Below are 13,971 nucleotides of genomic sequence, written 5' to 3' on the forward strand. Positions count from 1 at the left end.
CCAAGGAGCAAATTTTTCTTCACTAGGACCCTCGGTCTCCTCTCAGGATCACACCCGGAGAGTTTCCAGTTCTCTACCAGCCTCGGCTATGGGAGACAGAGTCAAGCAGAGACATACCATTCCATTTCTATCTTGGGCAGTGGCTAGCCAGTGGAAGAAAATATTTGCCACAAGTCAAAACCCACCTGTCCTGGGCAGCAGTGGCACTGGAGACAGTCAAGGGCAGACACTCAAATTTGCTGCATGGAAGAAGATAATGGTAAACCTCTTCCCTATTTTTACCAAGAAAACTCTACAGATACACTACTAGAATGATTGCAGATGGAGGTGGGGCATGGAGACGAGTCTATGGACTCGCTCTGGTATGGAGACAACTCAGCAGTATAAGTCAAGACAAGGACACTCAGAACATACCTGCTAGAACACTTTCCTGTTTAGCGATATAAACCTAGGCCCAGTCACTCAGAGGCTTGTAACCACAGCCTCACCCCCTCTCATCCTTCCTCAGGATCCCACTTTCTATCTTTCATGGACCCTTAGATCCACATGATTAGTCAATAGCATTTATTGATCACTTTCTCCGTACAGAGCACTTGGGAGGAAAAATAGAGTTGGTAGAGGAGCAGCATGGCCTAGTGGATAGAGCATATACATAGGAGTCAGGTCATGGGTTCTAATTGTGACTCTGCCACTTGTCTGCTGTGTGACCTTGGGCAAGTTACTTAACTTCTCTGTGTCTGTTACCTCATCTCTAAAAATGGGGGTTGAGACTGTGAGTCCCATGTGGAACAGGGATCATGTCCAACCCAATTTGCTCTTGACTGCCCCAGTGCTTAATACAGTGCCTGAAACATAGTAAATGCTTAACAAATACTATAATTATTATTATTATTTCTGGCAGGGAATATGTCTATCATCTTTGTTTTTATTGTACTCTCCTGAGCCCTTAGTACAGTCCTCTACACACAGTAAATGTTCAGTAAATACCATTGATTGATTGATTCAAGGGGCTCATAATCTAGCTGGGGAGAGAGGCACTGTGATAAATTACAGGTTGGGGGAAGCAACACTTTATCTATTCTTTAATTTCTTCTTTTTTTATTCTCCACTCTGATGGATCTCACTGCTAATGCCAGAACCTTTCAAGGTGAGCAGTTCCCACTTTCTAAGACTGCAGTGGACTTGGCTGGACCGCCAGCAGATGGGGGATAACAAAATCACTGCCAAGCAGCTGTGGCAGAAACAGAGGAAGAGGGAAAGGAAGGTGGTAACAGAAGTGAGCCTTATTCATTTTTCTCAAGTTCTTCCCCCACCTCCTCCTCCTCTTCTTCTTCCACTGCTGCTACTGCTTTTTTTTCCCTGTTCTACTGTCTTCTGGCTCCAGCCCTCTGATTCTGTGGCTCCAGAAGGTGGGGATTTATGGATGTCGAAGCAGCTAGGGTGAGAGCTATGGCAGCAGTGATGTCCATTACCTTGGAGCTAATAATAATAGTGGTATTTAAGCACCTGTTATATGCCAGGATCTGTACTAATTGCTGGAATAGATACAAGATCATCAAGTTGGACACAGTCCCTATCCCACTAGAGGCTCAAAGTCTATGTTCTACCTAGACCCTTTCATGTTCTCAAGGAAAGAGCCTGGACCTGGGAGTCAGAGGACCTGGTTTCTAATTCCGGCTCTGCCACGTATCGGCTGGGTGACTTAGGGCAAGTCACTTAATGTTTCTGTGCCTCAGTTATCTCATCTGTAAAATGGGGATTAAAGCTGTAAGCCCCATTTGGGACATGGGCTGTGTCCATCATGATGATCTTGTATCTACCCAGTACTTAGTATAGTGCCTGGCACATAGTAAACACTTAATACATACAATAAAATAGTTTGTACAGATGATGAAACTGAGGCACAGAGAAGGTAAGTGACTTGCCCAAGATCACACAGCCCACAAGGGACAGAGCTGGGATTAGAAAAACCCAGGTCTTTGGACTCCCAGGCCAGTGTTTGTATTCTTCAAAGAACTGAGTCCAGTGCTCTGCACAGAGTAAAAACACTCAAATGTCATTCATGAATTTATTGATTGAAGAGAAAAATGATTTCAAATTAGCCTGGATAATATCATTTTCACTGAAAGTAACAATTGACTGGGTCTCCACTTCAGCCGGTTTGCAGGAATGCGGCACTGCCTTCTTCTTTCTAGCATATAGTCTCTTCCCCATTCCCACAGATTTTCTAAACCTTATCTTTTCACACCCCACACTTACCCTACTTTCTCCCCATTCCTCCCATTTCCTTTTTTAAAATGGTGTCTGTTAAGCACTTACTATGTGCCAGGCACTGTACTAAGTGTTGGGGTAGATACAAGCCCATCAGGTTTGATGGACATGATCCCTGTCCTCAAGCTTAGTTGGGATTTGATTTTCATTGCTCTTTGGCTACCCAAACCTATCAGTTTCCTGTCCACTTTTGTCAATCAATATCAATAATATTTTATCGGAGTAATTACTGTGCACAGAGAATTGTATTAAGTGTTTTGGAGAGTTCCCCACAACCCACTTTATCTTAATTCTTGCAAAGGAATCTATTCACTTTTCCTCCTTCTTGTCTCTTTCAGTACCAACCACTTGATTACACCTTTATCTCTACCTTGAACTCCCTCCATTTTCAAGTCTGACAGGCCACAGTTCTCCCCATCTTCAAAGATCTTCTGAAATCATGTATCCTCAAATTAGTGGTCTTTATTGAGTGCTTCTGTATGCAAAGCACTGTACTAACCCCTTGTCTTGTCTTATGCTGTTGGGTTGTCTCCTACCCATTGCGATGCCATGGACACATCTGTCCCAGAATGCTCCACCTCCATCTGCCATCATTCTGGTAGTGTATCCATAGAGTTTTCTTGGTAAAAATACGGAAGTGGTTTACCATCGCCTCCTTCCACACAGTAAGCTTGAGTCTCCACCTTAGACTGTCTCCCATGCTGCTGCTGCCCAACACAGGTGAGTTTTGATATGTAGCAGATTGCCTTCCATTGGCTAGCCACTGCCCAAGCTAGGAATGGAATGGGTAGACCTCTGCTTTACTCTCCCTCCTTTAGCTGAGACTGATAGAATACTGGAAACTCTCCAGGTGTGACACTGAGAGGGGACTAAGCCTTTGGGAGACTACAGTAAAACAGAGTTGATAGGCACAAACCCTGGCCACAAGGAGGAGTCGGGGGGAGACAGACATTAAATTTTGGATATGAATGCAAGTGTTATCGGACTGAGGGTGGGGTGAATATCAAGTGCTTAAGAAGTACAGATCCAAGTGCATAGGTGATACAGAAGGGACAGGGCTTAATAGGGGAAAGCCTATTGAAGAGACATTATTTTAATTAGGCTAAGATTCAGTCGGTCAGTAAGTTGAAATTATTGAGAGCTTACTAAGTACAAAGAACTGTACTAAGCACTGAGGGCAGTACAGTTTTAATGATATAACAGATACACTCCCTGCCTAAAATGAGCTTACAGTTTAGGAATGGGGAGAGTGGTGGTCTGTCATATTTGAAAGGGAAGGGAATTCCCGTGACAGGGAGAAAGTCGGAGAGGATCATATATATGAGATTGAGGTACAGTGAGTAGGTTCGCAATGGAGGAGTGATGTGAGTGTGCTGGGTTGTAGTAGGAAATCAGAGAGAGAGAGTTGTGGAGCTGATTGAGTTCCTTAAAGTTGCAAGTATGGAGTTTCTGTTTGATGTTCCCTCCCAAACCCTGTCCTCTCCCGAACTTTCCCATCACTGTAGATGACACAACCATTGCTTGTGTCTCACAAGTATGTAACCTTGGTGTCATTCTTTATTCCGCTCTTTCATTCACCCCACATATCCAATCCATCACCAAATCCTAATAATAATAATAATGTTGGTATTTGTTAAGCGCTTACTATGTGCAGAGCACTGTTCTAAGCGCTGGGGTAAACACAGGGGAATCAGGTTGTCCCACGTGGGGCTCACAGTCTTAATCCCCATTTTACAGATGAGGGAACTGAGGCACAGAGAAGTTAAGTGATTCGCCCACAGTCACACAGCTGACAAGTGGCAGAGCTGGGATTCGAACTCATGAGCCCTGACTCCGAAGCCCGTGCTCTTTCCACTGCGCCACGCTGCTTCAGTCTCACCTTCACAACATCGCCAAAATTCGCTCCTTCTTTTCCATCCAAACCGCTACTATATTAATACAATCACTCGTCCTATCCCAACTGGATTACTGCATCAGCCTCCTTTCTGACCTCCAACCTCCTGCCTCTCCCCACTTAACAAATATGACGATTATTATTATGGAACATGTCCACTTACTCTATCTTACTCTCCCAAGTGTTTAACATAGTGCTCTGATTGAAAGCCCTTAAAACAGTGCTTTGCACATAGTAAGCACTTAACAAATACTATTATCATTATTATTATTATTAGTCTTTTGTTGAAACTGGAACTTCCTAGCCCTTTTCTGGAGGATCTACACTTCCGGTTTTTGATATCAAGAGTCTAAACTGTTGTAGATTCTCTCATACCTGAATCCAGGGGAAACTCAATTTTTTGCATCTGTACCCCTTAAGTACTTGATATTTACCTCACCCTTAGCCCCTCAAGGACTTATGTACAAATCCATAATCTATTTATATTAATGTCTGTTTCTCCCTTTAGACTATTAATAATGTTGGTATTTGTTAAGTGCTTACAATGTGCAGAGCACTGTTCTAAGCGCTGGAGTAGATACAGGGTAATTAGGTTGTCCAATGTGAGGCTCACAGTTAATCCCCATTTTACAGATGAGGTAACTGAGGCACAGAGAAGTTAAGTGACTTGCCCACAGTCACACAGCTGACAAGTGGCAGAGCCGGGAGTCGAATAGCTCCTTGTGGGCAGGGAACATGTTATTTATTATGACATTTGTTACATACTTACTGTGTACCAGGCACTGTATTAAGTGCTGGGATAGATGCAAGCTAATCAGGTTGAACACAGCTTCCGTCCCTCATGGGGCGCACAGTCTTAATCCCCTTTTTAAGATGAGGAAACTGAAGCACAGAGAAGTTAAGCGACTTGCCCTAGATCACACAGTGGACAAGTGGTGGAGCCAGAATTAGAACTCAGGCCATTTTGATGCCCAGGCTTGTGCTCTATCTACTCGACCATGTTGCTTCTCAACTCTCTTGTGCTAACTCTCTTGTACTGTATTCTCCCAAACATTTAGTGCAGTGTCCACAAACAGTAAGCACTCAGGAAATACAGTTGATTGATTAATTGTTCTCTGACGGGCTAATGGGGATGGGGAGGAAGGATCCATATTATAGTCCCATGGACTCAGGCAAACCAGAGCCCCCACACAAGAACACCTTCTGCCCATCTACCTTTAGATCGTTGAGTCTTGGAGGGGCAGAAGGAATTTGGATTTAGATCAAGATCCCCAGGGTCTACTGCTTACTGCTGAAGCCCCGACTATATAAGGGACTTTTATTTCTGACTACTTTAGAATCATTTGTATCCTAAATAAGTGGAGTAATTCAGCAAGCCAACTGTTTACTGGCTCCCTGATTCTTTCCCCCTACTTTGCTCTCTGTGGGTCCCACAGCTCCAACCAATTTTTAGGGTCCCCCACCAACCTTAGTTTGGGTACTTTGGCTTTTCTCCATCCTATTTAGAACCCTGGGTGATATTCTTCCTTCATCAAGCTCTAGCTACAGCCACTGAGCAGATGGCATTCAGCTGGCACGGTCCTGCCTTCTCTACCCTATTTCCTGCTGTCCGATCCCAGTCTTTTTCTATCTATGGGGCCTAAATGGCTTTCTATCAGAACCTATCAGTCTGGTTATATTTTCACTGGGTGACACTCAGGGAGCATGCACTGCAATCTTGGCAATATTCCTGGAATGTTGAATTCCAAGGACCATGGGAGGCATGGAGAGAAGCTGGGCATAGGGAGCAGGGCACGGGGGTGGCTGCAAGATGAATTTTTTAAAATCCTGCATCCTACCCTGTGACATTTGGTGAGTCATTTCTATGTAGCTGTGACCCTAATGGGGTTTTCAGCTATGATATGCTTCCTTTCTACTATCTCGAAATGGTGGCCAGATTTCCTCATCTAACATCAAACTCCGTGCTAAACTCCTAACACTTTGCTGAATGCTGTGCATGTACTATTTTCACTCAACCAAAGGATCTTGGAGTTTTCCTCAGCTCCATCATTTTAAAAATATTTGTTGAGCGCTTACTATGTTCCAGGCACTGAACTAAGCAGGGTGGTAGATACAAGCTAATCAGGTTGTAAACAGTCCATGTTCCATATGGGCCTCCATTTCATAGATGAGGTAAATAAGACACAGAGGGGCAGAGTGACTTGTCCAAGGTCACACAGAAGACACATGGTGGAGTCTGGATTAGAACCCAGGTCCTCTGATTCCCAGGCCTGTAATCTATACACTAGGCCATATTGCTTCTCATCCTTAGCCCATTACTGACAATCAGTCTGCAAAATTGGCTGCATGGTTAACAGGCAACTTGAACTAGTAGAAAGAGCATAATATTGGGAGTCAGTAGATCCTGGTTTTAATCTGGGCTCCACCATTTACCTACTGGATGACAGTGGGCAACTCACTTGTGCTTTTTGTGACTGATTTCCTCATAGGTAAAAGAGGGATAAAAATCTTGTCTCTTCACTCTTAGATTATAATCTCTGCATGAGACCTAACTGAATCCAGTCTGATAATGGTGTATCTACCACAGTGTTTAGTATAGAGTGCTTAATAAGTATTATTATGATTATCGTGGCTCAGTGGAAAGAGCCTTGGCTTGGGAGTCAGAGATCATGGGTTCGAATCCCGGCTCTGCCGCTTGTCAGCTGTGTGACTGTGGGCAAGTCACTTAACTTTTCTGTGCCTCAGTTACCTCATCTGTAAAATGGGGTAAATCTGTAAAATAAGACTGTGAGCCTCACGTGGGGCAACCTGATTACCCTGTATCTACCCCAGTGCTTAGAACAGTGCTCTGCACATAGTAAGTGCTTAACATATACCAACATTATTATTAATAACTGTTAAGTGCTTACTGTGTACCAGGCACTGTTCTAAGTGCTAGGACAGATATGAGGTAATTAGATTGGGCACAGTCCTTGCCCCTCACTGGGCTCACAATCTTAATCCCCATTTTACAGATGAGGTAACTGAGGCACAGAGAGGTGAAGTGACATGCCCAAGGTCACATAGCAGACAAGTGGCAGAGTCAGTATTAGAACCAAGTCCTGCTGATTTCCAGATCTATGGTCTAACCACTAGGCCATGCTGCTTCCACATCCATATCTTTGTCTCCAAAACCACAAGCCTCACTTTCATTTAGTGCCTGCCTAAGCCAGAGCTCACCTACTGCAACTTTATCTCTTCTAGTTTCAAGAAGCTTTTTAATATGTTTATTCAGTGTCTGATTTCTAGAAATGCCTGCAATCAGTTCCTGATTTTCTTTGCCCTATCTTAGACATGCCACTTTCATGATAACATGAACTTCAAATCTCAAAAAAAAACAAAAACCATAGCCCCCAGAATACTGAAGCATCAACACCCCCAAAAAGGTCATATGCCCTTCCTTACCTCAGGAGCTCTCAATTTATAGTAACAGATTTACAGATATTTTTTCTAACATTTATATATAACATCTACCATGTTTACCTTTTTAACTTATTCATATAGTTTGTTCTAAAAAATATAAAAAAAATTACTTTCGACCCTGAAATCTCTTTTACAAACCAAATATTTGTATTTGTCAGTAACAGCACATATGTATATACCCATATTTATCTGTAATTTATTTATTCATATATTTATTTATCTATTTATTTATTTATACTAATGTCTTTCTACCCCTCTAGATTGTGAGCTTGTTGTGGGGAGGAGTGTGTACGTTTATTGTTATACTACTTTCCCAAGTGCTTAATATAGTGCTTTGCACACAATAAGTGCTCAGTTAATATGACTGAACTGAATGAATGCATGAATGAATACCAATAACATACCTAGAAACTAATTGCAGAAACTTTCAGTATTAGTTGCTTACTCCATTTTTGAAGGCAATCAGAACCAGCTCTGTAGAAATGTAGCGGAAGATTCCAGAGTTCAGTAGGTAGAAATTGCAGCATCTTTGTAGGTACACTGTCAAATATACTTCCTTAGTATCATTTGAGAAACTCTATGTGCACAGACTTGCATAAATAGAGCTGTTTTTTAATATGACATGTTTTTTTTCTCTTCCAAAATGTCTTTTAGAGAAAAATGCTATCCTGTATAAAAAGTATTTTAAATAAAGCTTAAGTAGCATTTCTAACACCAGAAAAACATTATTTTACAACAGAAATAAAAGCCTCCAAAATTCCAATCTTTAAAACATAACAAGAAGTTAAATATATTCTTTCTCACCCCTTTGCTCCCATCTTTCTGACTCCTGTGCCTTGCTATAATAATACCACACATTTCTAGGTTTAACCTACTTCCTCCTCTTTATTCTCAGAATCATTGTCGTAAAAATAAATGAATATTGTTCCACTGTGCATGCTTTTTACCCTCTTCATGATGAGAATAGATTCATGATAACCCATTCATTTTCTTTTCTTCTAACAATCTTTGTTCCAAGAATGAGGTGCTGGAATTTTAATGTCTAATATGATCCTTGAAAGACTATAAACTTTTAATAGACTTTCAACATAAAGTGAGTGAGCAAATAAATGACTAGGACGTCTGTGGTTTGATCCCAGGAAATCCTGATTAATAGCCCTCAGATTGTGTCAGACCACCCTGAATATTTTCTGAAAACAATTGGTTCATTTTATGGCCAAATAAATCGTAATTGAACTTACCAACTTATAGCCAAATTAAAACTCTAAATGAAAGGGTAAATATGCAAGCATGTTCATTTATTTACATAAATCCTTACGTAGCACAATTCTGCCCTGATTTGTGTGCATAGTTTGTTTCGTCTGAATCTGCTTATATTTTTAATTTGATAAAAAGCTAAGAATCTACAAAATTCTAAATTCCACGCGGCTTGACAGTGAGACACCCTTCTGCTTTAGAGTTCTAGCATTTAGAGTGTAGGCTTATAAAAATGTTCCTGTTGATTCTAAAATTTTAAGTCAAAATTAGAACCAAATTTTCTAAGACTTCATTTTTTAAAATCCCCTGAGATACCTCACTATACGGGATGTGAAATACTCATTTTCTAAAGAAAGAAGCAGAACCCCCCCCCCCCAACACACACACACAATTTTCACATCTAAAATTCAGGTTTACAGTTGTTTTGAAAGAAACCATCAGGGAAGCAAAGCTTTTAATGCTCTGAATGATGAATTACAGAAGCATAAAATATGGTCTCTCAGAGTCTGGACATTTAACTGGCCCACAGTGGCAATCTAAGAACTAAAACATAGATTTCATTCACCCATATATTTCCTTATTATACCTTGTTTGGTCCCTGTTTAAAATCCTTGCATTTAACTTGCTTTCATTTCCCCAAGAAAACAAAACAGCGAGGAAAAAACAGTTTGGGTTTTTTTTTGACAAGCTGAAACACCGGAGTACAGTCCCTAGATGTACATTTTTTTTAAACTGGAAAAATAAACCAGTTTTTAAAAGCCTGATTCCCTCCAATATACATAACCCCTCGAGCTTCGCCTTTAAATCAGCATTCTGCTGTTAAATAATAAAAGAAAATCCCATTATTTTCCCAGCTTCACTTTGCTTAAAGTGATTGATGTAGAATTTTACTGCCATCCAATGGCAGATACCTAATATAGCCTAAGTAAATGTCTAATGCTTTGGGATCAAATTGCAGTCTAGGGAATTTAACTTATGTAGTACACTCAGAACTTACATCAATACATCTCTCTTTGTTACTCTGCGAGAAAGAAATATGACTACAGTTTCAATTTATTGTGTGTTCTCCAAATTCAATTTAACTGTGAATTACTAATATTGCTGAACATAATTACCTAAATGAATAAATCAACCTAGGCTACTCACTAGAGAGAACATTAGAGCATAATATTAATTTTTCCATGCACCTCATCATATTAGTTTAAAAGGTTGCTTTTTACATCTAACAATCTTTTCCTACTAAACAAAAATATTCTTTTATTAAAAGTGTTCTCAGCATTACTTTGGATTCTTGAAAGACACTGGAATCTTATTAGCTACTTCTGCAATGCACAGATGTCTAAATAACAGTACACCCTATACTTTTTCAATTATCCTCTCCTTTTTAAAATGACTAAATAGTTTGATTATCTTTCAAAAAGCAAAATAAAATGACACATGGATGTAAAAGAGGTAGCTTTTTAATTTCACCTTTGAAAAAATAACTGAAGTATTTCAAATTTTCTGATTTGGGGAATCTGAAGTATCATACAACTGTTCTTTTTCACGGTTAGAGTTTAATGTAGTTTGTCTTGCAAAGGGAAGACACTACTCCAAAAATGTCTTTCCAGCTAAATAATTTAGCCCAAAGACATTTGTTGATTTCATTCCCTTTCCTTCTGAATGATACATTTAGTCTGATAGTTAGACTTTAAATTTATTGAGGATAATGACAAATCATCCGTAGTAGTCCTTTGACTAGTTCAGATTCAATAGTATTACAAATTTAAAACATCTTGACACTGAATTAAAACCAGTAATCTAATTGTTTGGATTCATTAAGCATTAAAAGGATTGTTTTGACTAATGCTTTTTGGCAGCTTTCTTCCATACACAATTTGTTGTTTGTCTCAAGGACTTTAGAGTAAGCTTTTGAATTGTTTTTGAAGAATGAGAGACTAGGCTTTACGGTGAAATCAATGTGAAAGGAATTCTTTATGATTTTAGGGGGCATATGGACTAAACTATACATGGTGAATACTTCCTGATGTTAATAGTTAATAGTAGGTTTGATGTTGAAGGTAAACATATATATGTTCCTGTAAAAATGCAGATTCACGGGCCTCAGGGATCACCTTATTTGCAGTGAGCAAGAAGTCACGAATCAAAAGAGAACTCTTTCATTGGTAGCCCCCCCGCATTGAAATCTGGCCTTGATTCTCTTTTATATGGTATTTGTCAAGTGCTTACTATGTGCCAGGCACTACTCTAAGTTATGAGTCCATTGTTGGGCAGGGATTGTCTCTGTTGCCAAATTGTACATTCTAAGCGCTTAGTACAGTGCTCAGCACAAAGTAAGCACTCAATAAATACGATTGAATGAATGAAAAGCAAAACAGGCTGGACACAGTCCATGTCCCATATGCAGATCACAGTTTTAATCATCATTTCACAGATGAGGTAACTGAGGCACAGAGAAGTTAAATGACTTTCCCAACATCATGCAGTAGACAAGTGGCAGAGCCGGGATAAGAATCCAAGTCCTTCTGACTCCCAAGGCTCATACTCTATCCACTAATAATAATGGTGGCATTTGTTAAGTGCTTACTATGTGCCAAGCACTGTTCTAAACACTGGGGTAGATACAAGGTAATCAGGGTGGCCCTCGTGGGGCTCACAGTCATAATCTCCATTTTACAGATGAGGTAACTGAGGCACAGAGAAGTTGAGTGACTTGCCCAATGTCACACACCTAAGTGGCGGAGCTGGGATTAGAACTCACGACCTCTGACTCCCATGCCCGTGCGCTTTCCACTAAGCCATGCTGCTTCTTTTTCTTCATCTTTAAAGCACTAAATCACCTTGAGAGCTCCTACCTCACCTCACTACTCACCTACTACAACCCAGCCCACAAACCTCACTCCTCTACTGCTAACCTTCTCACTGTACCAAAATTTCTTCTATCTCACCACTGGGTGATAAAAGAATTTCTTCTCACTCACATCCTGCCTCTGGCCTGGAATGCCCTCCCTCTTCATAGCTGACAGACAATTAGTCTCCCCCTCTTTAAAGCCTTATTGAAGGCATATCTCCTGCAAGAATTCTCCACTGACAAAACCCTCTTTTCTTTTTCTTCAATTCCCTTCTAATAATGTTGGTATTTGTTAAGCGCTTACTATGTGCAGAGCACTGTTCTACGCGCTGGGGTAGACACAGGGGAATCAGGTTGTCCCACGTGGGGCTCACAGTCTTAATCCCCATTTTACAGATGAGGGAACTGAGGCACAGAGAAGTTAAGTGACTCGCCCACAGTCACACAGCCGACAAGTGGCAGAGCTGGGATTCGAACTCATGAGCCCTGACTCCAAAGCCCATGCTCTTTCCACTGCGCCATGCTGCTTCCCCATTCTGCTTCCCCAATCCTTCTGCATTGCCCTGTCTTGCTCCCTTTGTTTATCTCACAAAGTCTGTCTGTCCTTTCCTCTGCTCATTGTGGGCAGGTAGTGTGATTGTTTTATTATTGTGTTATACTCTTCCAAGCACTTAGTACAGTGCTCTGCAAAGAGTAATCGCTCAATAGATATGATTGACTGACTTACTGGAAAGGTTATGCTTTAATTGACACTTAAACTTTGAAAAGGGAGCAGAATAATTTATTGACTATTGGTTTATCAAGTTAAAACACCCCACATTACTCTAAGGACATATTAGCTTCCTCCAGTATCTTCTTGCCACTAGAATAATTTCCCATACCGCCTTGCCATCGTACTGCTGGTTCAACAGGACATCTGACAATATCACTAAAATTGAAACACATTAATTTCAACAACCTAGGTACACTGGCTTGTTCTTAAGAAATCCCAATTTGGTTTTATTGCTTTCCTCTAATGTCCTGTTCTGTTGCAAATTTGTCAAGATTAGGATGGTGAAAGACTAATCAATTAAGGGTTTATATATCTATTTACAGTGAAAAAAATGGAATGAATAAAGGAAATTGCATCATAGGTTCAGCTCCCAACTTCAATTTCAATTAAAGTTTTATTCATCCTGTAGATTTGCCAGACCCAACCTGCATTTAGAAGACGTTTCTTGTAAATCCATTTATAGAGAAACCAAAAATCCCTAAATGTGTCTTCCTTTACTCATTGCATCTCAACTAATAAAGCCACACCCTCCACCATACCCTACGAGCAATATATCATGTAAAAATTAATATATTTGGATGTGAATTCAAGAAATTGAATATGAGTGAATATTGCCAGCAATTTTGCTAACTTATCATTATGTGTGAATAAAGGACCTGTACCTTTTCTTAGTAAAATCTTCCCTGAATTGATTGTGATGTTCTTATCCAATGACAGTAACTGAAGAGACAAATGGAAATTTTCTTTCCAGTCCATAATGTTGCAGACTTGACTCATTCTCCCTCAACTCCTGGACCATATTAGAAGGTATAATACTTGATAATATTAATATGTGTTAGCAAGGAGCAGAGCACTTTAAAGATATGGGACAGGAACGTGTTTGATCTGCTTATATTGTATCTACCCCAGAAATTGCTAAAGTGTTAGGCATATAGTAAATGCTTAACCAAAGTTTATTATTATTGTTATTATCATCATCAGCATCATAGTCATCATCCTTTTCTTTTATTCTGGGGCAAAAGTCACGAGGATCTCAAAAGAATAATTGGCTTGGGAATAAACTAAGGATCTCTGTTTTTCTCCCTGTATCTAAGCTCAATCTGCCTGTCATCTGAACAGTAAAAGTTATTTCCTAAGAAATCATTCATTTCTATGTGACTGGGTTATGCACATCCAGGTACATGTGTATTTGATGAATATATGAAAATTTCAATCACGTTAATAGTGCTTTTGTAGTGGTCTAAAAAATTCAAGTAACTATAAAATAAGGCTCAGAAATGGGAAAGTTCAGTTCAATTCATAGTCTTTAAAAAAAAACTGTATTTTTTCATCTCTCCACAGTGCCACAAGCTTATAATTTCTTTTTCTCTCACCAAGAAAAACCTCACAGCTGAAGTGGTGTTTTTCTATTTGTCTGAAATTAATAATTAGCATGTTAATCCTTTCTGGAATAGATTTTTTGTT

At 40.0% G+C, this 13,971-nt stretch overlaps 1 non-coding gene across 1 annotated transcript; it reads right to left on the reverse strand.

Annotated features, from left to right (window-relative positions):
- Positions 1–3,001: 3,001 nt before the first annotated feature.
- Positions 3,002–3,139, reverse strand: LOC114817639. Its single transcript, XR_003765497.1, has one exon. It is a non-coding gene; the product is annotated as a small nucleolar RNA SNORA7 (small nucleolar RNA).
- Positions 3,140–13,971: the final 10,832 nt, after the last annotated feature.

Source organism: Ornithorhynchus anatinus, chromosome 1, assembly GCF_004115215.2.
Source record: "Ornithorhynchus anatinus isolate Pmale09 chromosome 1, mOrnAna1.pri.v4, whole genome shotgun sequence".
Taxonomy (NCBI): domain Eukaryota; kingdom Metazoa; phylum Chordata; class Mammalia; order Monotremata; family Ornithorhynchidae; genus Ornithorhynchus; species Ornithorhynchus anatinus.